Below are 18,131 nucleotides of genomic sequence, written 5' to 3'. Positions count from 1 at the left end.
TCCACAGTGTTTGTCTGTGTCTGTGTGTGTCTGGCTGTGTGTGTGTGTGTATGTGTGTGTGTGTAAGGCAGAGAAAGTATTAGTTGACCCCTAGACAAACTGTGTTGTCTTTGACATCTTGGCTTGTGTTCACACCAATAAATCTGTATATCAGGAGGAAACCAGGGGTCAACACAAACCCTGATTAGATAAGCTGCTACATCATTGAAGTGTGTGTGTGTGTGTTTGTGTTTTTGTGTGTGTGTGAGAGAGAGAGAGAGAGAAACTGTGCTTTATAAGGAGAGAGAGGTAGAGGAAAGGGTTATTGCCTCAGACCCTGTGTAGCGGAAGGTCATGTTGAGTTCACCAGCTTTAAAAGGGTGTGTGCGTGTGTGTGTGTGCGTGCGTGCGTGTGTGTGTGTGCATGCGTGTGCATGTGTGTGTGGAGGCAGGCAGTAATAGCTCAGTGGAGCTCAGTGGTCAAGGTGAGGGTGTGGGACAAGCCCACTATCAGACACACTGGCAACAGGAGACTGCCTCAGATAGCCTCTCAGTGTGTGTCTGTGTTTCTGTACGTTTCTGTGTGTGTGTGTGTGTGTGTGTGTGTGTGTGTGTGTGTGTGTGTATGTGTGTGTGTTTTGTTCTCATTTGCCTCAGTGAAGCACTTGTAAATAATCTAAATGTTTCTTAAAAATGTTGAATTAGTCCAGACCCATTCAGAAAACATCTGACTGGCACACAACTGATATGCACGGAATGTGGTTCACTTGCCTAAGACCTGAAGACTTGTGATAGCTCCCCAAGGTAATACTTTGGCTTTAGCTCAACGGCCTAACAGTCTTGTGGTGCCCAGACCACCCTGGTAAAAACGGAATCATTCACACACACAAAAACAAAGTGCAGAACTTGTGTAGCTAAGTACAGTGTAATGTCACGTTTAAAAGTACAGTGTAATGTCACGTCTAAAAGTACAGTGTAATGTCACGGCTAAAAGTACAGTGTAATGTCACGTCTAAAAGTACAGTGTAATGTCACGGCTAAAATTACAGTGTAATGTCACGTCTAAAAGTACAGTGTAATGTCACGGCTAAAAGTACAGTGTAATGTCACGGCTAAAAGTACAGTGTAATGTCACGTCTAAAAGTACAGTGTAATGTCACGGCTAAAATTACAGTGTAATGTCACGTCTAAAAGTACAGTGTAATGTCACATCTAAAATTACAGTGTAATGTCACGGCTAAAAGTACAGTGTAATGTCACGTCTAAAGGTACAGTGTAATGTCACATCTAAAAGTACAGTGTAATGTCACGGCTAAAAGTACAGTGTAATGTCACGTCTAAAAGTACAGTGTAATGTCACGTCTAAAAGTACAGTGTAATGTCACGTCTAAAAGTACAGTGTAATGTCACGGCTAAAAGTACAGTGTAATGTCACGTCTAAAAGTACAGTGTAATGTCACGGCTAAAAGTACAGTGTAATGTCACGGCTAAAAGTACAGTGTAATGTCACGGCTAAAAGTACAGTGTAATGTCACGTCTAAAAGTACAGTGTAATGTCACGTCTAAAAGTAGAGTGTAATGTCACGTCTAAAATTACAGTGTAATGTCACGTCTAAAAGTACAGTGTAATGTCACGGCTAAAATTACAGTGTAATGTCACGTCTAAAAGTACAGTGTAATGTCACATCTAAAATTACAGTGTAATGTCACGGCTAAAAGTACAGTGTAATGTCACGTCTAAAAGTAGAGTGTAATGTCACGTCTAAAAGTACAGTGTAATGTCACGTCTAAAAGTACAGTGTAATGTCACGTCTAAAAGTACAGTGTAATGTCACGGCTAAAAGTAGAGTGTAATGTCACGGCTAAAAGTACAGTGTAATGTCACGTCTAAAAGTACAGTGTAATGTCACGGCTAAAAGTACAGTGTAATGTCACGGCTAAAAGTACAGTGTAATGTCACAGCTAAAAGTACAGTGTAATGTCACTTCTAAAAGTACAGTGTAATGTCACGTCTAAAAGTACAGTGTAATGTCACGTCTAAAAGTACAGTGTAATGTCACGGCTAAAAGTACAGTGTAATGTCACAGCTAAAAGTACAGTGTAATGTCACTTCTAAAAGTACAGTGTAATGTCACGTCTAAAAGTACAGTGTAATGTCACGTCTAAAAGTAGAGTGTAATGTCACGGCTAAAAGTACAGTGTAATGTCACGTCTAAAAGTACAGTGTAATGTCACGTCTAAAAGTACAGTGTAATGTCACGTCTAAAAGTACAGTGTAATGTCACGGCTAAAAGTACAGTGTAATGTCACGTCTAAAAGTACAGTGTAATGTCACGGCTAAAAGTACAGTGTAATGTCACTTCTAAAAGTACAGTGTAATGTCACGTCTAAAAGTACAGTGTAATGTCACGGCTAAAAGTACAGTGTAATGTCACAGCTAAAAGTACAGTGTAATGTCACTTCTAAAAGTACAGTGTAATGTCACGTCTAAAAGTACAGTGTAATGTCACGTCTAAAAGTAGAGTGTAATGTCACGGCTAAAAGTACAGTGTAATGTCACGGCTAAAAGTACAGTGTAATGTCACGGCTAAAAGTACAGTGTAATGTCACAGCTAAAAGTACAGTGTAATGTCACTTCTAAAAGTACAGTGTAATGTCACGTCTAAAAGTACAGTGTAATGTCACGTCTAAAAGTACAGTGTAATGTCACGGCTAAAAGTACAGTGTAATGTCACAGCTAAAAGTACAGTGTAATGTCACTTCTAAAAGTACAGTGTAATGTCACGTCTAAAAGTACAGTGTAATGTCACGTCTAAAAGTAGAGTGTAATGTCACGGCTAAAAGTACAGTGTAATGTCACGTCTAAAAGTACAGTGTAATGTCACGTCTAAAAGTACAGTGTAATGTCACGGCTAAAAGTACAGTGTAATGTCACGTCTAAAAGTACAGTGTAATGTCACGGCTAAAAGTACAGTGTAATGTCACTTCTAAAAGTACAGTGTAATGTCACGTCTAAAAGTACAGTGTAATGTCAGGTCTAAAAGTACAGTGTAATGTCACGGCTAAAAGTACAGTGTAATGTCACAGCTAAAAGTACAGTGTAATGTCACTTCTAAAAGTACAGTGTAATGTCACGTCTAAAAGTACAGTGTAATGTCACGTCTAAAAGTACAGTGTAATGTCACGGCTAAAAGTACAGTGTAATGTCACAGCTAAAAGTACAGTGTAATGTCACTTCTAAAAGTACAGTGTAATGTCACGTCTAAAAGTACAGTGTAATGTCACGGCTAAAAGTACAGTGTAATGTCACGTCTAAAAGTACAGTGTAATGTCACGTCTAAAAGTACAGTGTAATGTCACGTCTAAAAGTACAGTGTAATGTCACGTCTAAAAGTACAGTGTAATGTCACGGCTAAAAGTACAGTGTAATGTCACGTCTAAAAGTACAGTGTAATGTCACGGCTAAAAGTACAGTGTAATGTCACTTCTAAAAGTACAGTGTAATGTCACGTCTAAAAGTACAGTGTAATGTCACGTCTAAAAGTACAGTGTAATGTCACGGCTAAAAGTACAGTGTAATGTCACAGCTAAAAGTACAGTGTAATGTCACTTCTAAAAGTACAGTGTAATGTCACGTCTAAAAGTACAGTGTAATGTCACGTCTAAAAGTACAGTGTAATGTCACGGCTAAAGTACAGTGTAATGTCACAGCTAAAGTACAGTGTAATGTCACTTCTAAAAGTACAGTGTAATGTCACGTCTAAAAGTACAGTGTAATGTCACGTCTAAAAGTACAGTGTAATGTCACGTCTAAAAGTACAGTGTAATGTCACGTCTAAAAGTACAGTGTAATGTCACGTCTAAAAGTACAGTGTAATGTCACGGCTAAAAGTACAGTGTAATGTCACGGCTAAAAGTACAGTGTAATGTCACGGCTAAAAGAGCAACAGCAGCAGAACAACTACAGGATGAACTTCATTAACCTCCACTATCCCACAATTCCCTCTGGTGCTGTGTTGAGACAGAGACAAACTCCCCCCATGCATCACCCCGGTCCCTCCTTTCCCCAACAAGCCCTCCTGCCTGTGCATCGAGTTCTCCCTCCCTCCCTCCCTCCCCTCCCTCCCTCCCTCCCTCCCTCCCTCCCTCCCTCCCTCCCTCCCTCCCATCTCCCACCCCACCTCCCATATTCCCATCACAACCTCACCGCAAACAAAGATAAAACTTCACAGTAACAAACAATGGGCAAATATAGAGCGTGTGTGTGTGTGTGTGTGTGTGTGTGTGTGTGTGTGTGTGTGTGTGTGTGTGTGTGTGTGTGTGTGTGTGTGTGTGTGTGTGTGTGTGTGTGTGTGTGAGAGAAAGAGAGTGTGTGTTTATATATGTGTGTGTGTGTGAGAGAGAGAGAGAGAGAGAGAGAGAGAGAGAGAGAGAGAGAGAGAGAGAGAGAATGCTCTTAGCTCTTAGCTGCTCTGTGCTTTGTGTCTCTCAGCCAGCTGCATAATAAAGTAATAAGGCTAATCTGGTGGCCGCTCGCCTCCCCGTCCACACACATCTAATGAGATTCTGCACTCCATCAACACCATGGTGCACTGTCTCTGTCTGTGTGTGTGTGTGTGTGTGCACGCCTCTCTCCTCACAAAGTAAATTTGTCCATTTACATCCTATCATTAGCCTTATACAAATGTGCCCTTCAGCTTACCGCCCTGGCTCTTTCGCCTGATAACACTTTACTTTTGTAGCCTACGATGATAACGCACACATGAACACACACATGAAGGCAAACATGAACACACACATAAACACACACATGAAGGCAAACATGAACACACACATGAACACACATGAACACACATGAACAGACACATGAACACCCACATGAACACACGTGAACACACATAAACAGACACATGAACACACATGAACAGGCACATGAACACACATGAACAGACACATAAACAGACACATGAACACACATGAACACACATGAACAGACACATGAACACCCACATGAACACACACATAAACACACATGAACAGACACTTGAACACACATGAACAGACACATGAACACACATGAACACACATGAACAGACACATGAACACACACATGAACACATGTGAACACACACACGCATTATGTAGCTTCATTTATTTTATTTTTCAGGAGAAAACTGTGCAAAGCAGGCAAGTGAAAAGGCAGGGACAGTGACATTGGTGGAGTAGGGAGATACTGGCGTCACCCAGCAGAACATTTTAAAGGCCCCACACAGAAACACACACTCTCTCACACACACACACACACACACACACACACACACACACACACACACACACACACACACAGACACACAGACACACACACACACACACACACACACACACACACACACACACACACACACACACACACACACACACACACACACACTTCCCTCTTGACACTCAGGCCTCAATAGCAATCACCATTACCTAACCCCAGTCCCACCATCGTGTGAGGCGTGACTTTTAGAGGACACACAAACAAACATTCACACAAGCACGCACACATGCATAAGTAGACACATGCACAAATGCACACACACACGTACACACACACACACACACACACACACACACACACACACACACAGCGTGAGGTGTATGTAGAGGACACAGAGGTCAGCGATGTGGAGAAGAGTTGTGATCAATGGGCCAGATAATGAGTTACCATAAACACCTTTAGTGTCCAGGACTCATTAATACATGGACCAATAGCACTCTGATAACATGGGCAGTCTCTACATGTCTGTTCTGTTGTAGAAAATACACTGGTACAGTTAACTCTACATGTCTTTTCTGTTGTAGACAATACACTGGTACAGTTAACTCTACATGTCTGTCATGTTGTAAACAATACACTGGTACAGTGTAATGTAGGTAGATTTAGGTATTGGCGTGTAAGAATATCTATTTCACAAGCCACGTCGGCGGGTGGTCAATTTGAAGGGCTCTACAGTGCATTACATTTGCAAATAAAATTTGTGAAAAATCTGAGTGGGTCATCACTAAGCTAAGGATCCTGGGACTAAACACCTCCCTCTGCAACTGGATCCTGGACTTCCTGACGGGCCGCCCCCAGGTGGTGAGGGTAGGTAGCAACACATCTGCCACGCTGATCCTCAACACTGGAGCCCCTCAGGGGTGTGTGCTCAGTCCCTTCCTGTACTCCCTGTTCACCCACGACTGCATGGCCAGGCACGACTCCAACATCATCATTACGTTTGCAAAAGACACAACAGTGGTAGGCCTGATCACCGACAATGACGAGACAGCCTATAGGGAGGAGGTCAGAGACCTGGCCGGGTGGTGCCAGAATAACAACCTATCTCTCAACGTAACCAAGACTAAGGAGATGATTGTGGACTACAGGAAAATGAGGACTGAGCACGCCCCCATTCTCATCGGCATGGCTGTAGTGGAGCAGGTTGAGAGCTTCAAGTTCCTTGGTGTCCACATCACCAACAAAATAACATGGTCCAAACACACCAAGAAAGTCATGAAGAGGGCACGAGGGCCTATTCCCCCTGAGGAAACTAAAAAGATTTGGCATGGGTCCTCAGATCCTCAAAAGGTTCTACTGCTGCAACAATGAGAGCATCCTGACTGGTTGCATCACTGCCGGGTACGGCAATTGCTCGGCCTTTGACCGCAAGGCACTACAGAGGGTAATGCGTACGGCCCAGTACATCACTGGGGCTAAGCTGCCTGCCATCCAGGACCTCTATACCAGGCGGTGTTAGAGGAAGGCCCTAAAGATTGTCAGAGACCCCACCCACCCCAGTCATAGACTGTTCTCTGTACAACCGCATGGCAAGCGGTCCCGGAGTGCCAAGTCTAGGAAAAAAGGCTTCTCAACAATGTTTACCCCCAAACCATAAGAATCATGAACAGCTAATTAAATGGCTACCCGGACTATTTGCATTGTGTCTCCCCCCCAACCCTTCTTTTACACTGCTTCTACTCTCTGTTTATCCTATATGCATAGTCACCTTAACTATACATTCATGTATATACTACCTTAATTGGCCCAACCAACAAATGCCCCCACACATTGTCTAACCGAGCAAGAGTTCTGTTTTACTATCCAGATCTGTACCCAAACAATTCGAGCTACTACTTTTAAAATCCACCTTTCCAGAAACAAGTCTCTCACCGTTGCCGCTTGCTATAGGCCACCCTCTGTCCCCAGCTGTGTCCTGGACACCATATGTGAACTGATTGCCCCCCATCTATCTTGAGAGCTCATGCTGCTAGGTGACCTGGGACATGCTTAACACCCCGGCCATCCTACAATCTAAGCTTGATGCCCCCATCTCACACAAATGATCAATGAACCCACCAGGTACAACCCCATATCTGTAAACACGGGCACCCTGATAGATATCATCCTAACCAACTTGTCCTCCAAATATACCTCTGCTGTTTTCAACCAAGATCTCAGCGATCACTGCCTCATTGCCTGCATCCGTAATGGGTCCGCGGTCAAACGACCCCTCATCACTGTCAAACGCTCCTTAAAACACTTCAGCGAGCAGGCTTTTCTTATCGACCTGGCTCATCATCCCGTCAGTAGAGGATGCCTGGTCATTCTTTAAAAGTGCCTTCCTCACCATCTTAAATAAGCATGCCCCTTTCAAAAAATGTAATACAAGGAACAGATATAGCCCTTGGTTCACTCCAGACCTGACTGCCCTTGACCAGCACAAAATCATCCTGTGGCGTACTGCATTAGCATCTATTAGCCCCCGTGATATGCAACTTTTCAGGGAAGTTAGGAACCAATATATAGCTAAGGCTAGCTTTTTCAAGCAGAAATTTTCATCCTGTAGCACAAACTCCAAAAAGTTCTGGGACACTGTAAAGTCCATGGAGAATAAGAGCACCTCCCAGCTGCCCACTGCCCTGAGGCTAGGAAACACTGTCACCAGCGATAAATCCACTATAATTGAGAATTCCAATAAGCATTTTTCTACAGCTGGCCATGCTTTCCACCTGGCTACCCATGCCCCGGTCAACAGCCCTGCACTCCCCACAGCAACTCGCCCAAGCCTCCCTGATTTCTGCTTCACCCAAATCCAGATAGCTGATGTTCTGAAAGAGCTGCAAAATCTGGACCCCTACAAATCAGCTGGGCTAGACAATTCGGACCCTCTCTTTCTAAAATGATCTGCCGAAATTGTTGCAACCCCTGTTACTAGCCTGTTCAACCTCTCTTTCGTATCGTCTGAGATTCACAAAGATTGGAAAGCTGCAGCGGTCATCCCCCTCTTCAAAGGGGGAGACACTCTAGACCCAAACTGCTACAGACCTATATCTATCCTACCCTGCTTTTTTTTTATAAGGTCTTCAAAAGCCAAGTTAACAAACAGATTACCGACCATTTTGAATCTCACTGTACCTTCTCTCGGGTCGACTCTCTTCTCTGTATACATCAATGATGTCGCTCTTGCTGCTGGTGATTCTCTGATCCACCTCTACGCAGACGACACCATTCTGTATACTTCTGGCCCTTCTTTGGACACTGTGTTAACTAACCTCCAGACGAGCTTCAATGCCATACAACTCTCCTTCCGTTGCCTTCAACTGCTCTTAAATGCAAGTAAAACTAAATGCATGCTATTCAATCGATCACTGCCTGCACCTGCCCGCCCGTCAAGCATCACTCTGGACGGCTCGGACTTGGGTGTCTGGTTAGACTGTAAACTCTCCTTCCAGACTCACATTAAGCATCTCAAATCCAAAATTAAATCTAGAATCGGCTTCCTATTTCGCAGCAAAGCATCCTTCACTCATGCTGCCAAACATACCATCGTAAAACTGACCATCCTACCGATCCTCGACTTCGGCTATGTCATTTATAAAATAGCCTCCAACACTCTACTCAACAAATTGGATGCAGTCTATCACAGTGCCATCCATTTTGTCACCAAAGCCCCATATACTATCCACCACTGCGACCTGTACACTCGTTGGCTGGCCCTCGCTTCACTCTCGTCGCCAAATCCACTGGCTCCAGGTCAATTACAAGTCTCTGCTAGGTAAAGCCCCGCCTTATCTCAGCTCACTGGTCACCATAGCAGCACCCACTCGTAGCACACGCTCCAGCAGGTATATCTCACTGGTCATCCCCAAAGCCAATTCATCCTTTGGCCGCATTTCCTTCCAGTTCTCTGCTGCCAATGACTCATATCTCCCTCACTAGCTTTAAGCACCAGCTGTCAGAGCAGCTCACAGATCACTGCACCTGTACATAGCCAATCTGTAAACAGTCCATCCAACTACCTCATCCCCATAGTGTATTTATTTATTTATCTTGCTCCTTTGCACCCCAGTATCTCTGCACATTCATCTTCTGCACATCTACCATTCCAGTGGTAAATTGCTATATTGTAATTACTTCGCCACCATGGCCTATTTATTGCCTTAACTCCCTTATCTTACCTCATTTGCACTCACTGTATATAAACTTTTTCTACTGTATTATTGACTGTATGTTGGTTTATTCCATGAATAACTCTGTGTTGTTGTATGTGTCGAACTTCTTTGCTTTATCTTGGCCAGGTTGCAGTTGCAAATGAGAACTTGTTCTCAACTAGCCTATCTGGTTAAATAAAGGTGAAATATATATATATTTTTTTAAATCTGCATTGTGTCACGCCACCATCCACCCGCCAACTCTTCTTTTACGCTATAGCTACTCTCTGTTTATCATATATGCATAGTCACTTTAACCATATCTACATGTACAATCTACCTCAATCAGCCCGACTAACCGGTGTCTGTATGTAGCCTCGCTACTGTTATTTTTCACTCTGTTTTTACTGTTGTTTTTATTTCAAACGAAATAAACGAAACTTCATATGGAAGCTTAATTTATTTGTTAAAAGCGTACTAAATGGATTCTACTGTTGTCAATAACATCCATCTTATAATAACAATAACATCCATCTTATAAACAGATTTGTATTATTATAACCAAACCTAAAGTGAATACCTTTATTCTGTGTTTTAGGGTAATGTAGATACAATAGTATCTAGTCATGTGTGTTCTGATGTGTACAACAGCGTGTTAGAGACATGATAGAAAATCCCTGATAATTGGGACAAATTATCATCACTTACTGAGACAGAGGAAAAGAGCCAACACACACACACACACACACACACACACACACACACACACACACACACACACACACACACACACACACACACACACACACACACACACACACACACACAGAGAGAGAGAGATCACACACACACACACAGAGATCAGTTGAAGTCAAATGAGTGTGATCACATGACAAACCCTCACAGCTTTGTGATCATTTGACAAACCCTCACAACTTTGTGATCAAATGACAAACCCTCACAGCTTCTCTTTCTCTCTCTCTCTTCCTCCCCTCTCTCGCTCTCTCTTCCTTCCCTCTCTCTCGCTCTCTCTTCCTCCCCTCTGTCTCGCTCTCTTCCTCCCCTCTCTCTCGCTATCTTCCTCCCCCCTTTCGCTTGCTCTTCCTCCCCTCTCTCTCACTCTCTCTTCTTCCCCTCTCTCTTTTTCCACCTATTTCCTTTCTCTTACTGTGTGAGGGAGACAGTCATGTGGGATTAGATAACTTTGAAGTTGTTAATAAAAAAGCTATCTGTGATTGATTTGGTATGAACTTATTATTCAGCGGGCCAATGACGCTATGCAAAGCTAAGAATGTGTGTGTGTGCCTGTGTGTGAGTCAGTGCGTGTGTCGAAGTCATAGATCATATCTAAGGAGTGTTGTCTCTCGGCACAGATACCATTATCATGAACAACTTTCTGCAGATCCTTTAGCTGAATCACTTTGCATTGCATCATTGGCTGTTCAGTCGCTTTACTGGCAGATGGTTTCAGCTGCTCCATCTGTTGGTGGAGAAGCCTTCTACAAGCCCTGCTCACCTTCAGCCTGGGGGGGGGGGGGCTGTTGCGGTGACCGTATTACCGGCACACCTCCGGTCACGAATCATGAAGGCAGTCAAATTCCACGTGACCGTTTAGTCACGGTAATTAGACTTCTCCAAGCTCTGATGCTGCTGATGGTCATTACTAGCCTACCAAACTTGATAACTCCCTGGTAGTCAGCACTCTATTGTCCCTCTAATCACTCTGACATCAATGCAAATGCATGTGCTTCTTGACAGCTCATGAACTCATGTTGCACAACACACAACAGGCTATGCAATTGCGCAAGAAAACAGAGTGATGGCCTCTACTGAAAAGAGGAGGATCAGCTTTCTATAGGCTAGGCCTACTATGTTTATTTCTCAACAATCTTAAAATTAAGCACATTGCTTATATTTACAACAGGAGTATAACCCTCCTGGCTGGCATGAAAATAAACCATGGGGAAAAGCGTCCTTCATTAGCTATTTAAATGCATAGATTACATTTATTTTTTACCACTGCCCCTGTTTTGAGACAGGTGCATGATAATGGTCCATTCTAAATCAAAACAAATGTCACACATATATTATTTAGTATATGTAAAAATAACATTAAATCAAGAATAGCCTGATGGGTGACAGTCTGTGTCAGATTTCAAAAAGACTTTACAGCGAAAGCAAACCATGCAATTTTCTGAGGACAGCGCCTCGTATACAAACACATGAAAAAAATATTTCAACCAGGCAGGTGCACCACAAAAGTCAGAAATAGCGATATAAAAAAATGACTTACCTTTGATGATCTTCTTCTGTTGGCACTCCAAAAGGTCCCAGTTACATCACAAATGGTCCTTCGTTTGATAATGTCCTTCTTAATATCCATAAAAACTAAGTTTAGCTGGCGTGCTTCAGTCAATAATCCACCCAGTTTCCCTCCATCAAAATGTATACAAATGAATCCCAAACGTTACTAATAAACTTTTCCAAACAAGTCAAACAACGTTTATAATCAAACCTTAGGTACCCTAATACGTAAATAAACGATACAATTTAAGACGGAGAATCGTTATTGTCTTTACCGGAGAAAAATACCAAAGAACGCACTCTCTTCCATGCGCTTGGAAACACTATAGCCATAATGGGAGCAACCTAGACAAACTACAATTTCTGGCTTATTTTTTCAAAAACCAGCCTGAAACTCTTTCTAAAGACTGTTGACATCTAGTGGAAGCCATAGGAACTGAAATCTGGGAGGACTTGGTCTTATAATAGAGTGTTTTCTATCCAAATCTACCAATTATATGCATTTCCTAGCTTCTGGGCCTGAGTAACAGACAGTTTACTTTGGGCACGCTTTTCATCCGGACGTGAAAATAATGCCCCCTACCCAAGAGAGGTTAATTGAAAGCATTCCAGGTGACTACCTCATGAAGCTGGTTGAGAGAATGCCAAGAGTGTGCAAAGCTGTCATCAAGGCAAAGGCTGGCTACTTTGAAGAATCTCAAGTATAAAATATATTTGGATGTGTTTAACAAATTTTTGTTTACTACATGATTCCATATTTGTTATTTCATAGTTTTGATGTCTTCACTATTATTCTACAATTTAGAAAATAGTAAAAGTAAAGAAAAACCCTTGAATGAGTAAATGTTCTAAAAATTTTGACTGATACTGTATTTCTTTGTTACCGTTCAACACAGAATAGTCGCATGTCGTTTGGAGAAAATATCCTTTCTATTCTATTCAGCTACGTTCAACTGTATTCTTCATACTATTAAATAATTATTGTCCGCTAAATGAACTAGTGTAGCCCACAGCCATTTGGCATAGCCAGATCAGGACCTAACACAAGGACAACTCAGAGTATGGTATTCTGTTCTTCTGAAATAGACTACATTTTCTTCATATCATGCTTTTTTAGATGTGTCTAAAATAAATAATGGATTAATGGAAGGTGTAGGCTATATTACATGGATTTATTAGACTTTTTAAAATGTAGATGTTCCAAAGGTCAGCATCAGTGGCATCATGTGCGGAAGCCAGGATATGCTCAATGTGTTTATGTTAATTAACGGTAAATTACTGTGAGACCGACAGTTATTTGCTTGACAATCACTGGCTGACGAAATGTTGTGACCGCCCTATACACACCCTATACACACCCTATATGTGTGTGTATGTATGTGTGTGTGTGTGTGTGTGTGTGTGTGTGTGTGTGTGTGTGTGTGTGTGTGTGTGTGTGTCCCATCAGCAAGCTAGGGAAGAGAGGACCTGCTTTACTATTACAGTCATGGTCTAGAGGGTTCTCTTCTCTTCAGTTAATGCTTTGACCACAACCAGGGTCATATCTGTGTTAATCCACAGAGTTACTGCTTTGACCACAACCAGGGTCATATCTGTGTTAATCCACAGAGTTACTGCTTTGACCACAACCAGGGTCATATCTGTGTTAATCCACAGAGTTACTGCTTTGACCACAACCAGGGTCATATCTGTGTTAATCCACAGAGTTACTGCTTTGACCACAACCAGGGTCATATCTGTGTTAATCCACAGAGTTACTGCTTTGACCACAACCAGGGTCATATCTGTGTTAATCCACAGAGTTACTGCTTTGACCACAACCAGGGTCATATCTGTGTTAATCCACTGAGTTACTGCTTTGACCACAACCAGGGTCATATCTGTGTTAATCCACAGAGTTACTGCTTTGACCACAACCAGGGTCATATCTGTGTTAATCCACAGAGTTACTGCTTTGACCACAGTCAGGGTCATATCTGTGTTAATCCACGGAGCAGTCCTAACGTCTCACTACCCCTCTAGACCGTACTCTGTCAACTGTTCCTAACCGACCACACTCTCTTGAGCCTACCCTCCAGACCCCTCTAATCACAACGCCTTTTTCCGTACCCTTTTGACCCTACAAACCAGCATAATCAACCAATCCGCCCTCTCAACCAGACTCCTCTCAACCCCCCTCTTGACCGTACAGACATGTCACTCTCTCTACCAGGTGATTTTGAACCGACAATGACGTGGTGGCGACTTCTCTACCCCAATTTAACACAGTTATTGTAGACAAGGACTCTCTTCTATGTCTCTCTCTCTCTCCCCTTTCCCACAACTCCAAAGCTCTTTTGAGTTAAGTGGTACTGTAATGAAATTAAATTGACTTGTAATAAAAAAAAATGTCACCAGGGTTTTGCCATTCAAGGTTGAATTCATTTGGTCTCACTAGCATCCTGTCTATTCTCTGTTTAAATGTAGGAGTTGTCGGGTACTCATGTCTCTGTGTGTCTGTCATTCAGATGTCGCAGAGCTAGCTGCAGTAATAGCTCACGGTCACTTTACATGTATATTTTTGACATCTGCTTAGTGGGGGCTGGCGGGAATAGCTTGCAGCACTGGTTTGTCTGTGTGTTGTGTGTGTGTGTGTGTGTGTGTGTGTGTGTGTGTGTGTCTATGTGTGTGTGTGTGTGTGTGTGTGTGTGTGTGTGTGTGTGTGTGTGTGTGAGATAGCTCTTCAGACTCCCTGAGCTGCACCCCCCCCCCACCCCCGTTCCAATCTAATGAAGTTGGAGTGTCCAGACTGACAGCTTAATTATGTTTTATGAAAGTGGGACAAATGGAACTGTGTATCCATTACATTCTGATCTAGAAGCACCAAGGGTCCTCACTGTACCGCTGTCTGTGGACTCTAATCCACACACACACACACACAAACGCACACACACCAGCCCCCACCATCCTGACAGCCAGGCCGATCACACACCTCTCCCAATCTCAGTCCCATTTCCTGTTTTTTTTCTCACCCCCTCCTCACTTCCGATATTAAACAGTCTGTTCTCTCTACACCTCATCTAACATATCTGACTGACTTCCTTTAGCTCTCTCGTATCTCTCTCCGTTTTCCCCTTTCCCTCTCTCTGTTACTCGGAGTGGAACAGGGAACCCAAGAGCAGACTCAGACAAGGAGACTGGGATGAAGTAACCAAGGTATTTATTGAAATACAGGGGGAAAATGGAGGGCAGGCCAGGGGAAGCTCGGGTGGGTTGCAGGAAACCAGGTGTGGAGGCTGAGGCTGGAGCGAGAGGGGTTGGGACAGGGTAAGCATGTCCAGAGGGGAATCCAAGGGAGCAGTAGAGTGGGGAGAGGGAGAGGGAGAGGGAGAGGGAGAGGGAGAGGGAGAGGGAGAGAGAGAGGGAGAGAGCACTGGGGGAGTGGCATCAGGTCAAGGAGACACAGGATGAACAGTAGAGGGCGTGGCAGGAGCAGATGTAACACTCTCACCTTCCTCATCTCTCTTTCCTTTATCTCTCTCTATCTCCCCCTCCCTTTCCTCCTTCCATCCCTCTCTCTCCCTCCTCTCTCTCCAGAGAGTGTAGTCCATATGTTGTTTGACAGCAGGCCTCAGTAAATTATCACTGTATCTAAATGTTGATGACTGGGACTTTGGGAGATGCAGGCAGATAGAAAGGGAGGTGTGTGTGTGCTTGTGTGGATGAAGGGTTGTTTATGAAGGGAGGAGGCTGGGGAGATGGGATGATATGATGGGGGGGTAAGGGGGTAAGGGAGAGAGGTAGAGGGGTTTGGGGTTTCTGGCAGATGTCAAACAGTTGAATCTTCTCACGGACACGCTGACATCTCACTCAGTAGCTATGGGGGGAGGGGGGGACAGACTTGTAGAGGGGGTAACAGATGTGACCTGCCCTCCACCCCATCTGTGGTCTGACACCTGACAGGACTCCACAATACACTCCAAAACGAATCACTCCTGGTCCAGGGGTCAAGGGTCAAGGGGGTATGGAAGGTGAGGGGGGAGAGAGGGGAGGCAAGGCCAGGATATGCTGTTTAAAGGTAATAGTATGGAAATGACTCCCCATATTGTCTGAGAGAGGCACACCCACACACACATTAACACGCCTGTCAGATTTTCCAGGGTCAGACGATACAATCTCACTCACCTTTCGTCTCATTATTAAACCTCAGTAAAACAGCAGCCAAATGTGTGTGTGTTCTGATGGACCCCTGCTTCCTTAGGACATTACCTGTCATATTAACCACATGACAGGCTGTGTGTGTGTTTATGTGCGTGTAAATTACCCTCTCACCACCTGTCAGTCATCATGATTGCACACAACCTAAAATGTCTGCCCTGGCATCATCCAGATGGGGTCTACATATTGGTAGTGGATACCCTCTAGACAATGTAAAGAGCTTTCAGACCTGGTGCTATGTCAATGGAAAATGAGATTCATTCATTTTAAATAGACTGACATGGGCTTATGGCTCAATAGGATGAGTGGTGTCCACACACACACACACACACACACACACACACACACACACACACACACACACACACACACACACAGACACACACACACACACACACACACACACACACACACACACACACACACACACACACACACACACACACACAGAGAGAGAGCTGCTGTTTTGAGAAGGCTGGTGTGTGTGCGTGCAGGTGTGTGTGTGGGTCTGTGTTCGTGGCCCGTGTGTGTGTGTGTGTGTGCGTGCTTGAGAGTGTAAAGTGTGTGTGTGTGTGTGTGTGTGTGTGTGTGTGTGTGTGTGTGTGTGTGTGTGTGTGTGTGTGTGTGTGTGTGTGTGTGTGTGTGTGTGTGTGATTGCGCAAAGGATGAGTGAGTGTGGATAATGACTTGTGTTGTGGTCAGTGGCTGGGCTACAATAGGATTAGAACCAACACCTGGGCATGGTGTATGTATGTCTGACCACACTGATACAGCGCTGACCAGGATACTGAGTCTAATATAATATAATACCAGAACAACATAATAAATAACAACACTGATACAGCGCTGACCAGGATACTGAGTCTAATATAATACCAGAACAACATAATAAATAACAACACTGATACAGCGCTGACCAGGATACTGACTCTAATATAATATAATACCAGAACAACATAATAAATAACAACACTGATACAGCGCTGACCAGGATACTGAGTCTAATATAATATAATACCAGACCAACATAATAAATAACAACACTGATACAGCGCTGACCAGGATACTGACTCTAATATAATACCAGAACAACATAATAAATAACAACACTGATACAGTATACTGCACACTTATATTGTACTTCTGATGCGCAACGATTGTGATACAATTATATTTTTGTGATACAATGGAGAGTTTGTCTGCACAAAAATATTTACACAAACATCCACAATACTTTTGTAATATTGGGATGAATCTTGTCCTGGGGCAGAACTGAGCAGTTTACGCTAGATGGGTCAGCCACAAAGTCAAAAATTGGCTATATCATAACATTTTCATGAAAACAAAAAGTTGAGATTTTTAAGGTTAGGATTAGGCATAAGGATAGCAGTATGGTTAGGGCTAGGTTTAAAATCTGATTTCATGACTTTGTGGCCGTGCCAGCCTGCAGAGCTTCCAGTACATGAGTTATCCCAATAAATGCCAACCTGCAACTTTTGTGTAGTATCACAGTCATTGTGCCAAATGCGTTGTTCATCGATTGTACAACATGAGTGTAAACGGGGCCTTTGTGAGTAGACTGAGTTAGAATGTCTCCTAATGATGACTAACACCAAAGTGCCATCCCCTATAGATTGAGACGAGACAGGCACACGTGCTACGACGGCACATCGACCATTCACACAGCAGATAGCACAGTGCCACGATAACCCACATGACAACCAATGACACGGCGCGACAGAGCAGAACGCAGTAGTCAGGGCGACGAGGGAGTGATTGATGGGAGGACCGATGCCCCCTGAGTGTGTACCATGTCTGTCGGCAGGTGAGCCGCCCCGCCATACGGACATGGTGTGTGTTCTGAGATTAGCTCTTAGCGACATAGCCAGAGCCTGACTGCCCAGTTGACCATTACAGGAACCAGTAGCTACTTAGCCACCTAGCCACAGCCTGACCACCCAGTTGACCATTACAGGAACCAGTAGCTACTTAGCCACCTAGCCACAGCCTGACCACCCAGTTGACCATTACAGGAACCAGTAGCTACTTAGCCACCTAGCCACACCCTGACCGCCCAGTTGACCATTACAGGAACCAGTAGCTACTTAGCCACCTAGCCACAGCCTGAATGCCCAGTTGACCATTACAGGAACCAGTAGCTACTTAGCCACCTAGCCACAGCCTGACCACCCAGT

Source organism: Salmo trutta, chromosome 33, assembly GCF_901001165.1.
Source record: "Salmo trutta chromosome 33, fSalTru1.1, whole genome shotgun sequence".
In the NCBI taxonomy this organism is placed as follows: Eukaryota; Metazoa; Chordata; class Actinopteri; order Salmoniformes; family Salmonidae; genus Salmo; species Salmo trutta.
This window is presented reverse-complemented; position numbering follows the sequence as displayed.